Genomic DNA, 12689 nt, shown 5'->3' with positions numbered 1-12689 from the left:
GGGAGAGGAGAGCCCCGGGACAGTTAATTACAGGGGGACTCCGGGGCAGGAGGAGATCAAACCTGTCATGTGCGACATCCCCCTGCGCCCGGTGCTGCTGAGACACGAGGCTGCTGTGCGCGTGTGATAACATCATTCAGCACATCGTCATTATTAGTAATGGCAATACAGTAGTGGAGACACGAGTACCATGTGTCTGGTGAAATACGCATGTAAGATCTACACATTAAGGTTGGTTAGATTGGAAGATCAATGGTATTTATGATGTTATGCTTGCTGCACTTCATGTATTTTATTTCCCTGTAAGGTATTGTGTGTCTAGCTGTGTACATTGTTGGCCCTATTTAAATACAAATATATTGATGAAAGTAGTGCAGTTCTGGGTTTAAGGACAGTTGCACCAGATGTATTCCAAATGATCCTGGCAATTTCAACTGGATTTTGTTTCTTTAACACATCTTGTCAATTTCACACACAGTTGCATCAGTTATGTTAATACATATGCCCTCAATAAAAGTTGTATTCAAATAGTCATGGGTTATTGAGGGATTAGCTCCGATGCCACATGGTATTATTATTGTATTACTATTTTTCACTAGTGTCAAGATCCTGTTATTAATGTTACAGTTCCAAGCTATCTGCCTTATAATAATCCTATTATTCTTGGAATTACGGTCAGCTCCTGTTTCGAATAGCTTTATCGTCCTGTTATTCTTGTGACGGCCATCAGTTAGTGCAGATGTCGCTGTGTCCACCTGGAGGCTCATCACATTAGTGCTGGATTTATTTGTAACAACTTTGCTGCCATTGGAACCTATTTACAATTGCAAAGCAATTCTTTGCTGGCATCTCTTGCAGGGGAACTGCTTAATACTGGCTACTTTTAATGGATCCTAAACAACCCTCTGAGTAGTTAAAAGTTTTAGTATCCATATTTATCCTGGGTTTACTGATGGAAGTACGATCATATACTCAGTAGCACAAGCACGCTGCCTAGGGGTCATACTTGACTCCTCACATTCAAAAAAATAGCTAAAGCCTGTTGTTTTTTCATCCGCAATATTACAAAGATATGCCCTTTCCACTGTTGCTCGACTGCTAAAACTCTGACTCAGGCCCTCATTCTCTCCCGTCTCGATTACTGTAACTTCCTGCTGTCCGGCCTTCCTGCCTCTCACCTGTCTCCCCTACAATCTATCCTAAACGCTGCTGCCAGAATCACTCTACTCGTTCCTAAATCTGTCTCAGTGTCTCCCCTGCTGATATCCCTCTCCTGGCTTCCTATCATATTCCGTATGACACACTCAATTCTCCTCCTCATGTTTAAAGCTTTACACTCTTCTGCCCCTCCTTACATCTCAGCCCTAATTTCTCGATATGCTCCATCCCAATTCATGCATTCTGCTCAAGAATTTCTTCTCTCTACCCCCTTTGGATCTAAAGCCCTCTCCCGCCTTAAACCTTTCTCACTGCCCCACACCTCTGGAATGCCCTTCATCGCAGTACCCGTCTAGTACCCTCTCTATACACCTTTAAGACCCACCTTAAGACCCACTTGCTTAAAGAAGCATATGAATAGCACTGTGGCTAATACTATACACGATACATAAAGCTTGGCCCTCTGCAGACGCACTTACCAGAATGCCCTACTACTGTCTTTGTACGTTCTCCCCACCAATTAGATTGTAAGCTCTTCGGAGCAGGGACTCCTCATCTACAATGTTACTTTTATGTCTGAAGCACTTATTCCCATGATCTGTTATTTGTACTATTTTTTATTTATATGATTGTCACGTGTATTACTGCTGTGAAGCGCTATATAAATAGACATGCATAAATCTTGGTAAATCTGTAATTTAACGGGTGGTGTCCTTTCTGTTACCTTTTGTCTGCTGACTAGACACGACTCAGGATTTTTTTATGATGCCCCCTTTGAAAATACCATGGCCCAGATCAGATCAAATCACATTTCTGGTACATCTGTACACTGTCATCAGTCACTTTCATTTATAAACATGTTCCTCTATTTCATTGGTTCATTAAGGCAGACACCAGAACAACCCAGGTTACCCTAAGAGGAGACTAGAAAAATATGTTTTTTTTTGCCTTGTTTTTAAGAAAGTGAACCCCTTGGTTGCTGTATTTGTTAACACAATTTAACATATTTGTCTCTAGCATGATTATATAGATAGAGATATAGAGAGGTGAGAGATGGATGGATGTCTCTCCTGTATCAAATCAAGTCAAATCTTGTATGCTAGGACCGCCATCGGCAGTGATTGACGGGTTAAGTCATTATTGTGTCGGTCAGTCAGGGGGCTTGGGGGAGGAGCTAGTCTGAGGCCTGTACTCTGCCTACTCCTGCTTTCAATTCAGTGTGTTACACAGTAACACAGAGGTTAAGATGGGAGGGGGTATCCTGAACGTAGCAGCTGCCCTGGCCACATCAAAGCGGGATCTGTCAGGCTTGCACTGGCAGCATCTGCTGAAGTCTGAAAAAAAACGTGTAAAAGCTCCAAGAGTGACGGTCAATGATGCTAAGGAGCAGCCATAAATCATAAATATTCATTCAGTTAATGGAGTTTGACACCGGAGCATGCGGGTTAAAAGGGTAAACTGTCAATGTAGAAAGACAGGGAAGGCAAGGAGGGCTTTTTCAAAACACTGTGGGGACAATACATGAGAAGGTAACTCACTAAGTCTCCCTCGATTAGCCCCGGCTGCGCCCGGTGTGGAGTACACGCTACTCACGATCAACCACCGCCTGGCTCCCTTGAAATCCAATGTAACCCTGACGTTCAGAGACGTCTCCCTGGAACATCCGGTGGTAAATGTAGATCCTCTCATAGTAGCAAAGTAAACAGTTAAAGATCAGTATCCATCCGCTCCGTGAAGAAATTGTAGGACTCACCAGCAAAGAAGTTAAAAACTAATTTATTAGACTACAAAAAAACCAAACAGTACAAAGTACTCTCCCACGCGTTTCATGCCCACTATGGCGCTTTTTCAAGGAGACTTGAAAAAGCGCCATAGTGGGCGTGAAAGGCGTGGGAGAGTACTTTGTACTGTTTGTTTTTTTTTGTTTTTTATGTAGTCTAATAAATTAGTTTTTAACATATTTGCTGGTGAGTCCTACAATTTCTTCACGGAGCGGATGGATACTGATCTTTACCTGTTTACTTTGGACTGGCAGCAGCTGTTATTGACAGAGCGCAAGCGGCAGAGGGGTGTAAGAACTGGGGGTGAAGATAGTTGGAGCCCTCCTGCACTCCTGTGGCCGCCGCTGCTCTCAATGCACACTGGCAGGGGAGGGGCCGGTAGCCACAATGCAAAACTATTGAAGATGATAAATGCTTAAAGAAGACAAAGCAGCGACTTATAGTTGGGAAGAAGGAAATCATTGCACTCAAACAAAACAATGGATCAACAATAAAAGACACTGTACTTATCAGAGAGTTGGACTTTCACATGAAATTGTATGCGAACAAAAATAACACAGGGCTTAATCCAGCAGAGGACAAGCAAGAAGAAGGCACCATTGATGTACCATGTGTCCTTCCAGAAATGAAGAACAGGAAGTTTCCCGGGGAAGATGAAATTGCAACTTTAATCTTGAAAGAAGATGGGGAACAAGTAGAAAAAATCCTTGCAAGACTCTTTACATGCTGCTTTAAGTACAGAAAAAGTCCAGAACAATGGAGGAAAACATTCCGGTAAGTGCCGCGAGCCACAGAGGAAAGAGTCCCGTGCCAGAGGGACACGGACATTGCAGGAGCTGGCGGGTGGAAGCAGGCAGAGACATGACCCGTGCGGGATGTTTGGCTGGAGGTGGGAGCCGCTCTGTCACCGGACACCTGTGTGATATCAGCCTGGACATGACATACTACACACACAGTGCTGCTGCGCCGCCGGGTCTGGGACAGCTGGGAGAGTTATCCCAGCTCTCCCCTTCCGGCGGCGGGCTTTTTTTTTTTTGGTGATCCGGTTATAACGCGGTTGCATTTGGTGGACCTCGAGCATCACATTATAATGGGGTTCAGCTGTATTTATAATTTATACACACCTCGGCAAATTATGAAAATAAAACAACAAAAACACTCGCCCGAGAAAAAAGGCACTTCAGCCCACCACCCAAATTTGCGATGTGGTGTTTCAAACTTCTGTGTCTCCCTGTAACAGGGGACTTATCCCTGTTCAGTAATGTGCCTTTAATCTAGCAGTTTGGTAGTTAATTACTAAACACCACCTGCCTGATTAGATTGCTTTCAAAAGCCTGTCTGTTGAGACAGGAAGGGGACTCCTTAGCTCTGACTGAGAGCTGACCTTTGGAGCTGACCAGTCTTGAGCTCTGCACAGCAGAGCTGATTTCAAGACACAGGGAAAACTACTACACCTGAAGCTGAACCAGGAAGTGAGAGGATTTTCCCTCCAAGAAACAGATAAAACTTTTATTCTTAAGAGACTGCTTATATCTGCTTATTTCATGCTCTATGTTTTGGGGCTGCGAGAAATGCTTGACTAATGGAGATGTGAACTAATTGCATAGGATTTCACTAGAAATACTCCCAAGTGAATAGAAGCCTTGTCCCCCCCCCCCTGTGTTTAGATGGATTACCTGATGAAAAGGAAAAGGCACAATAAAGCCTTATTATAATTTCACATTATAAACGTCTCCAAATTGTGTACCTTTGTGAACGTCCGTCTACATATGGTGTCCGAGGTGGGACAAGAGGTGTCTTTGTAGTTAAAAAGGACCGGAGATTTTTATGTGAAATTTTTTTAATGCTTTTTGCCTACAAACAGTCTGAGAAAAAAAAAAAAAAACCTCATACAGCAGAGATCGGAATTAAAGGGATACACACCACTGAAACCACACTGCACTGAAACTTACAAAAACCCTGAAGAGACTGCTGAAGTAGCTAAACCTTAATTTGCCTATCACAAAGTGTAACATGGTCATTGAAATAGGGATTTTGCCTTTCAGCCATAGTCAGGGTTCAAGAAGTGAGTCAGCCCTTAAAAAGGGATAGGTGTTTGTTGTTTTCAAAAGTTTCGCTGAAGCAGTGAATACAGATGGTGACCCACGAGTGGTACTGATTTTGCAAATAAAGGTTGCCACACCGCATAGGGCTACCAGCTGTGAATGGAGTATATGCAGAAAAGTGTGAAAATTGATACAAGACTGTGCTGAAGCAGGGGAATTTTTAGCAAACAAATGCGGAGTGTTGAGTCACCCTGCCGGGAATGAAAGAATGTTTTTTTTTCTGCAAGTAAAAAAGTCTGCCTATATATATCTTGGGAGCAAAAACAGACACCCAAAATGTGAAGTGTGAATGCCATAATACCCAAAGATGAGACTGAAAATTACTGAACTCAGGCAGAAAACCAAATTCTGTTGCTGAAGCGGAGAGATTGCACCTAGCAAGTAAATGGTGTAGAGCAAATACTTTTTTTTTACCTTGCAACTGCACATCTTGTATACCTGATAAGAGAAAATGCATGCACAGTACTGCTGATATTGAAAAAAAATTTTTTTCCAAAGATAGTCTACAGAGATGCCTGTGAGAGCTACGACCTCTACAAGCAAAATATGCCCACCTGTAAGACTACCACAATTGGGGTTTCTAGCAAATACAGTGGCAACAGCTGCAATAGTGCCTCCTGAGGTCAGGAAAAAAATTACACCTGATAGCCTAAAAATGGAGGACAAGATGCAGCGTTCCTGTAATGAACCCTACCCCACGGAAGAGTGGCCCTTCCAGTCCAATAAAGAGGAAGACATCTCTTACGGGGAACCCGAACCGAGTCACACCCACAAAACACCCCAAGAATGGTGGGGGTGCCTGAACTCGGCACGAACAGAAAAGACCGCTCCCTTTGATGACGAATATGATCAGCAGGAGACAGAGCGGGAGCAGCAGATCACCCAATATTTCTGTCAGCTAAAGCAACTGCAAGAAAAGCCTGGCGTATATAATGAAGCTGCTAAAATTTCAAATGAAGATGGAGACCCCAATATCCCAGAAGGGACGGTGTCATCCAAATCAAAAAGGCAGAAAAAGAAAAGCAGTTCTTCACTTACCGTGGAAGGAACAGACACGTCCGCAGATCCTGTGGAGGAAAAGGGGGACCGAGTTGCCCTGCAGCCTAGAGAAAATGGAGAATTCGTCCCACGGTTAACCGAATATCCAGAGGGCCCAAGGCAGAAGTCGTGTACCCCAAAGAAGTGTCTGTCCGGTGCCAACGGTGAGGAACCCTCAACCAGTCATCCCAGGGAAGCGGAGCCGGAACCAGTGAGTGACGATCCCTTGACCAGCTCTGAAGACGCCCTGAAAATTGCCAGGCATGACTGTGATCTGCTCTGTGAAGAATTAGGAAGAGAGAGAAAAAATAATGCTGAGCTACAGAAGACTGTGCTCGCAATTTACTCTGCGGCCAAGACCGAATTGGAGGATCTCAAGACTGAGCTAGATACTGCAAAGGCTACTATTTCCGCCATGGAGGAAAAGCAGAGCCAATCGGATAAAATGGTGGCTACGCTAAAGCGGAAGTATGAGGAGGCACTGAAGCAGATGACAGTCTTCCAGCAAGAAGTTCACACTTCGTATAGAGCTTGATGCCTCACATCATGAGACCAACAGCTGCCGCACAGACCTGGAAGTTTCCAGAAAGGAACTACACAGTCTCACTGAGGCATTGGACATTGCTAAAGAAACTACTGTCAATCTTGATACAGATCTCAAAGTCTCTCAGAAGGAGCTTCAGACCCTCAACCTAGAGAAGGAAGTCTCACGCCAAGAGATTGTCATTCTCAAAGCAGATGTGCGTAAATGGAAGGAGGACTGCAAAGAAGCCCTGAAGAATACAGAGACTGAAAAAAGAGAAAATTCAAGATTAAAAAGAGAAAACTGAAACTGAAAGAAGAAAATTTTCAGTTGACAGAAGTCAAGGAAAAGTTTGAAGCAGAGCACCGACTGCAGAACCAACTGCAAGGTCTGCGTACACACCTCCAGTATGCTGAGGAGAAGCAGCAAACGCTGCAGGCTGCTAAAGAAATTCAAGTGCTGCAGGAACGTTTGAATACCCAGTACGTCCCCACAGAGCAGTATGAGGAGCTAAAGGCCACACTGCATGTCTTCAGAGCATCGTTGGAAGCGGAGCTTCGATACCAGGTGACTCTGTATGAGAGGGAGCGTGAGAAGGCTCAGAAACTGGAGCAAGAGCTGGAGAGACAGAGAGACTGTTCCATTCCCTTGAGTCAGTACACCAAGGAGAAAACAGACGCAGCGGCAACCTTGACGACAAAAATTACAGAGCTCCAGAATATGAAGGAGACTCTGATACAGATTCCTCCAATACGGAAAACGTTATTGGCTCTGCCCAAGCACCAGTATCCCACAGTAACTAATGCCCGTAAGGACAAGGGTACAGTGAGAGTTGGGGACTCCACGCAACTTCAAAACAAAATTACGAAGTTTGAGCCACCAAAGAAAGCACTAGCCAAACCTACAGCTGCCCAACAGGCAACAAACAGAGGTAGGAGTGCAGAATCAAAGCCAGAAGAATCCTTAGCTGAAGAAGCTGAACTGGCGACTCTGTAGTGTGGAGAAGCTGCAGAAAGACCACTTCAAGAGCAGAAAACTCTAAGGGCTAGTCCTAACTGCTCTACAACTGTTGCCATACACTTTGTCTACAAAAAGAGGAGTGCCCGACGCAACAGAAATCTCAAGACCGCGCACGCGATAAAGACATTATGTGGAAAAAGTCCTCGAGCGACTGAGGAGTGCTGATCTCAAGCATCTTCAGGAGAAGACAAAAATAAACTGGAGAAAGGGCTTCAATCCCAGCGGGACAGAGGGCTCTCTTCCTCCATCCACTCTCATTCAAGTCACAGAGATATCTAGAATGAGAGTGGAAGGATGGGCTTTGGCCGTGGTAAGCCCGAGCTTCCCACAAACAGGGGAGGTATGTAACAGGGGACTTATCCCTGTTCAGTAATGTGCCTTTAATCTAGCAGTTTGGTAGTTAATTACTAAACACCACCTGCCTGATTAGATTGCTTACAAAAGCCTGTCTGTTGAGACACGAAGGGGACTCCTTAGCTCTGACTGAGAGCTGACCTTTGGAGCTGACCAGTCTTGAGCTCTGCACAGCAGAGCTGATTTCAAGACACAGAGAAAACTACTACACCTGAAGCTGAACCAGGAAGTGAGAGGATTTTCCCTCCAAGAAACAGATAAAACTTTTATTCTTAAGAGACTGCTTATATCTGCTTATTTCATGCTCTATGTTTTGGGGCTGCGAGAAATGCTTGACTAATGGAGATGTGAACTAATTGCATAGGATTTCACTAGAAATACTCCCAAGTGAATAGAAGCTTTGTCCCCCCCCCCCTTGTGTTTAGATGGATTTCCTGATGAAAAGGCACAATAAAGCCTTATTATAATTTCACATTATAAACGTCTCCAAATTGTGTACCTCTGTTAACGTCCGTCTACACTCCCCCTACAACTCGCGTGAGCACAGCTACGCGTCGTCAAATGACACGTCATTTGATGCAATGTTCACACAAGTTGCAGGGGATGACATGGGAGTTTGAGGGAGAAACACAGGAGAATACCGGGAGACTCTGCCGCTGGTAAGACTTGACAGCAGATAAAATGCACTCGCCATTTGTCAAGCTCTCTCTCTCCTCCTTCTCCTTCATTAATTTTTTTAAATTTTTATTTCGCCTCCTCTATAATAAAACAACCACGTTATTTTTAGTAGGTAATTATTGTGCAAAAATGTGAGAAAAATTGCACTTTGGTACTGAATGTTTACTATGGGCACATTTCAGTATATCTGTTTTCTTCTTGGGATCTTCAGGTCTCTATTGGGGTGATACATATTTTGCTCTGCAATATTGTCCTTTTTGGCAATGAAGGGGTTAGGCCACTTTATTTAAACTGCTGTTCCTCTATTTTGAGGTCTACTTGTTTTTGTTGCCTGCAAACAAAATTGTTGCATGTTAAATCAAAAGTGGGTATTTGCAGATTGCAAGCCATATCACAGGTTACATTGAAATAGGAATGGGGATTATAATCTTTATTTCTAAACACAAATTCTGTAGTAATTGAATTACATAGTAGAATTACCCCATGTAATCCTGATATTGTGGTACAATATGACTCCAACAGGTTATAAATAAATATTCCTGGCTCATCTGGCCCTGCAGTTACTTTAGGGGCATTAGCTCTACTCCATAACATAATAAAATACTTTGTCAGCACAGTTCAGTTAATTAACCTCATCAGGGCTGGATGTGGTTTAGTTTGCTATGGGGAAAGGTCCGCATCACATGTCGAAACACAGGCCTTTTCTGCCTTTGTATCTGATGTACAAGAGCAAAGGTTTCCCTAACTTATGCTGACCTGCTCCTAATACAGACATGTACACATACGCTTTTGTAAAATTATCTTGAGGGTGCTTTATGGGTTTTATTTATTTATTCCCCACTCTGAATATTAGGGTATGAACAAGAACGTCTCTCTAAACACCCAACGGTCATACTTTATTTTTAAACCAATATGCTGACCTTATGACTTTTCACTAATCTCATGATATTCTCCCCACTTCGAACTTCGTTCAGTAGATACCAATTTGATAGTCATGCAAAACCACTGTCAAAAGTATTTCGGCAGATTTATCAGAGGAAAAATACTTAATTTGCTCTTTAATGGGATTTTTTTTAAATTCTTATTATTATTAGTAATATGGTGCTGTATTTTGCCCCAATTTTGCAGTCGGCAGACTTTAAATAGACCCTAAAGAGTCTCTGTGCTAAACTAAGCACAGCAGTGGGATGCTTATCAGCATGTGTTAATTTCAGTGGCCTGGTCTTTGTATTTAAAAAAATAAAAAAATGAATATATATCTCTATAACTCGCGATCCGTTACTATGCGAATCCGCTTATAACGCGATGCAAGCGTGGCTCCCAATTTTCGTATTTATGAATACTTTACAACACGATTCTTGGTATCTTAAATACTCTATTGGACATTATTTCTAACGTGATCCACTTATAGCTTATACACTGGGTTCAATTGGATAATTTGTGAATGTAACTAGTGGAACACTGAGCAAGGGCTTACGTTTTGTTAGATATTGTACTGTGTGTTTATTGAAATATTATCTCTGGCTTCCTACGACTGTAATTCACATGCAGCCGCTTGTGTCAAAAATATGTTGGCCGCATATTTCAAGAGTGAGTGCATGGCAGCTACAAGTGGAAAAAGAAACATTTAAATAGTTAATCATGAATAGTATTGTGTGCATATAAGTGCTTTTTCTTCCTGTCTTCATTATTTAAAGTTCAGTTGTGGCCAGAGTCAAGACTTACTGTCCATACAGATAACCCAATTTATAAGACGGTGAGAGTGATTCATCTAATAGTATATGTATCTTAAACATACCCATCTGCAATATAAGTTTAGAGTTTTCGATCTTTTGTATGATGGAGAAAGCGGCCTAAAAAAAATTAAATTTTGTGTATATGTTGCCCTAAAAGAGTATCCATCGCAGTTTATAAATCCTTTTTTTTCTTTTTATTATGGCAAGAGTGCAGTAATAAGTGTTACTACACTGTAAAACTGCAGAGGCCCAGTGCGTCCCATTTAAAAAAAAAAGTTTTTAATCTGATTTTTAGTATGTGAAGCAGCTAAGGATTGGCCATGCTGCTATATTATCAATAGACAATGAATCCAGATATTGCAAAGTAGAGCAACAAATAATTAAATCATTCTTTCGTTTAATGTGTGTTTCCTCCAAGAAGCGTAACCATGCTTCCCAACCAAAATAGAAAAAGGTAACTGAAGCAAGGGATCAGAAGCGCAAATACTCCCCAGATATGTGGGAAAATAGAAAGACACAAACTAGTGCAACAGCGTATTTACCAACACTATAATGGAACTTTAATAAAAATATATCTCACTCACATTTGAGAGTTTTAGTAAGGCATTGTGCTTATTCGGAGTTACCAACTGTTAGTGGATTTCTTTCCAATGTTTGTTGATGGATAATTCTCAGGAACAGGATAGGATGATTGAGAATTCCCATATGTGAACAGAACAGAGAGGACACATAGTATAGATTTTGTTTTATAGACAAATGTATTACACTTGCATAAGTGTTAGAGTTGTAGGCAAGTGGACCACCCTGGGTCAGAATGTGGATAAGGATCTTGTCTCCTGCTTCTGGATGTAGCACCTGTAGTGGCCGTCCGCAGGAAAAGCTATACAGTTACAGGTAGAAACCAGACAAAATTTGGTCCAGGATCCTCAGAATGGTCTTTCACAACACTCAGGGGGGCTCCAGGTGGTCTGCTCACTCACCCTATGCGTTTCACTCAAAGAGCTTCCTCATGGGGTTAATGTTAGGAAGTTCTGTGTGCCTCTCTATCCTGTTTTTTTTTTTTTTTTTTAAATGCTTTTCCAATATCGCCGACGTCATGACGCTCACGACGTCCCGCGTCACAGCCGGTATCCATAGCAACCGGATGTCAACAAGGAAGTGCTCCGTAGAGCCACTAAGGCTTAAACATGCACAAAATAAGCTGAGTCCCTGTGAGGCTTCAATCTGCTGGCATACATAAATTGCAGCTAGAAATACAGTCTGCATGTATGTATTGCAAAGTGTGAGCCAATACAGACACTATATCAGTACAATACAGTAGTTACAAAAAAAATTGTGCTTGAACCCCTCTTTTTCCAAACTAGAAAAAGAGCAGAAAGGTGGCAGCCCACTAAAGCTTCAGACTCCCTCTTTCAGATTTCTTATTGCATGTAGACAAAAAAAATCACAAAGATACTTTTTTGTGATTGATTAATAAATGTCTTTATTGAGCAGGAATCCGGCAAACATCCCAATAAACACAATGTTTCAGGCCCACATGGCTTCTCATCAGGTATGTGTTCTTCTCTACATGCACTACACGTAAAGAGAACACCCGCACAGCTTGAGTAGTAAACCACGGTGAGGTGCTAACTAGGTAAGGACATGAATGTATACAAGAGAAAAGGAAACCTAGTATATAAGCACTCTATCACAACTGAATGTATAATTATATTATTAAAATACTTTATTAATGAACAATGAATAAAAAAAGGGGTGTTAAAATAAAAAAAAATATATATCAAACAGCACGTGACTGTGTCATTTGTAACATAACTATGGGTAGTTAGGTTGATTGTACATAAGGAGATCCCTGATTGATATTCAGGATCTAATGCTATACTTATAGTTGCCTATAGATATAGGAAAGGGGCCGTAGTAGGACCACTATGTAGATGAAGTTTCGTCTCAATATGAATGTATCAGGGCGTGTAATTTAGACGCGCTGTGATTGTGGACTTTGTGTGGTATGTATATTAATACATCCGGGCATGATATGCGGAGATAGAACTTGTATGTGTGACTATCTGTATTATATGATTAAGTATTGAGCTGGAGGGAAACCTCAGTCATGCTGCTAAGCAAAGTGTCAATCTATGAGGGTAACCCCAGAGTGAAACACTGACTAGAATACTGCCCCATGAGTCGTTTAGCCACAGTAGATGACAGAGTATACTCGGTAAATAAGTGATGTAAACTTTCAATAAGGTGCCAACATCTAAAGTAGTTGTGCACTGTGGCTAGGCTGTCAGACAGA

General features: G+C 42.1%; 1 protein-coding gene across 4 annotated transcripts in view; it reads left to right on the top strand.

The window, feature by feature from the left end:
• The window catches only part of TXLNG (taxilin gamma), a 53150-nt gene that overhangs the window by 493 nt on the left and 39968 nt on the right, over positions 1 to 12689 (top strand). Inside the window, exon 1 of one of the 4 annotated variants that reach the window (XM_075589822.1) lies at positions 1 to 231. The exons of the other annotated variants lie outside the window; for them this stretch is intronic. The gene's annotated coding sequence lies outside the window, so the exon portion shown is untranslated. The remainder of the gene's footprint in view (positions 232 to 12689) is intronic. 4 annotated transcript variants of the gene reach the window in all.

This window comes from Ascaphus truei, chromosome 3 (assembly GCF_040206685.1).
Source record: "Ascaphus truei isolate aAscTru1 chromosome 3, aAscTru1.hap1, whole genome shotgun sequence".
Taxonomy (NCBI): Eukaryota; Metazoa; Chordata; class Amphibia; order Anura; family Ascaphidae; genus Ascaphus; species Ascaphus truei.
The sequence above is the reverse complement of the archived record's forward strand: the minus strand, read 5'-3'. Positions and strand labels throughout refer to the sequence as shown.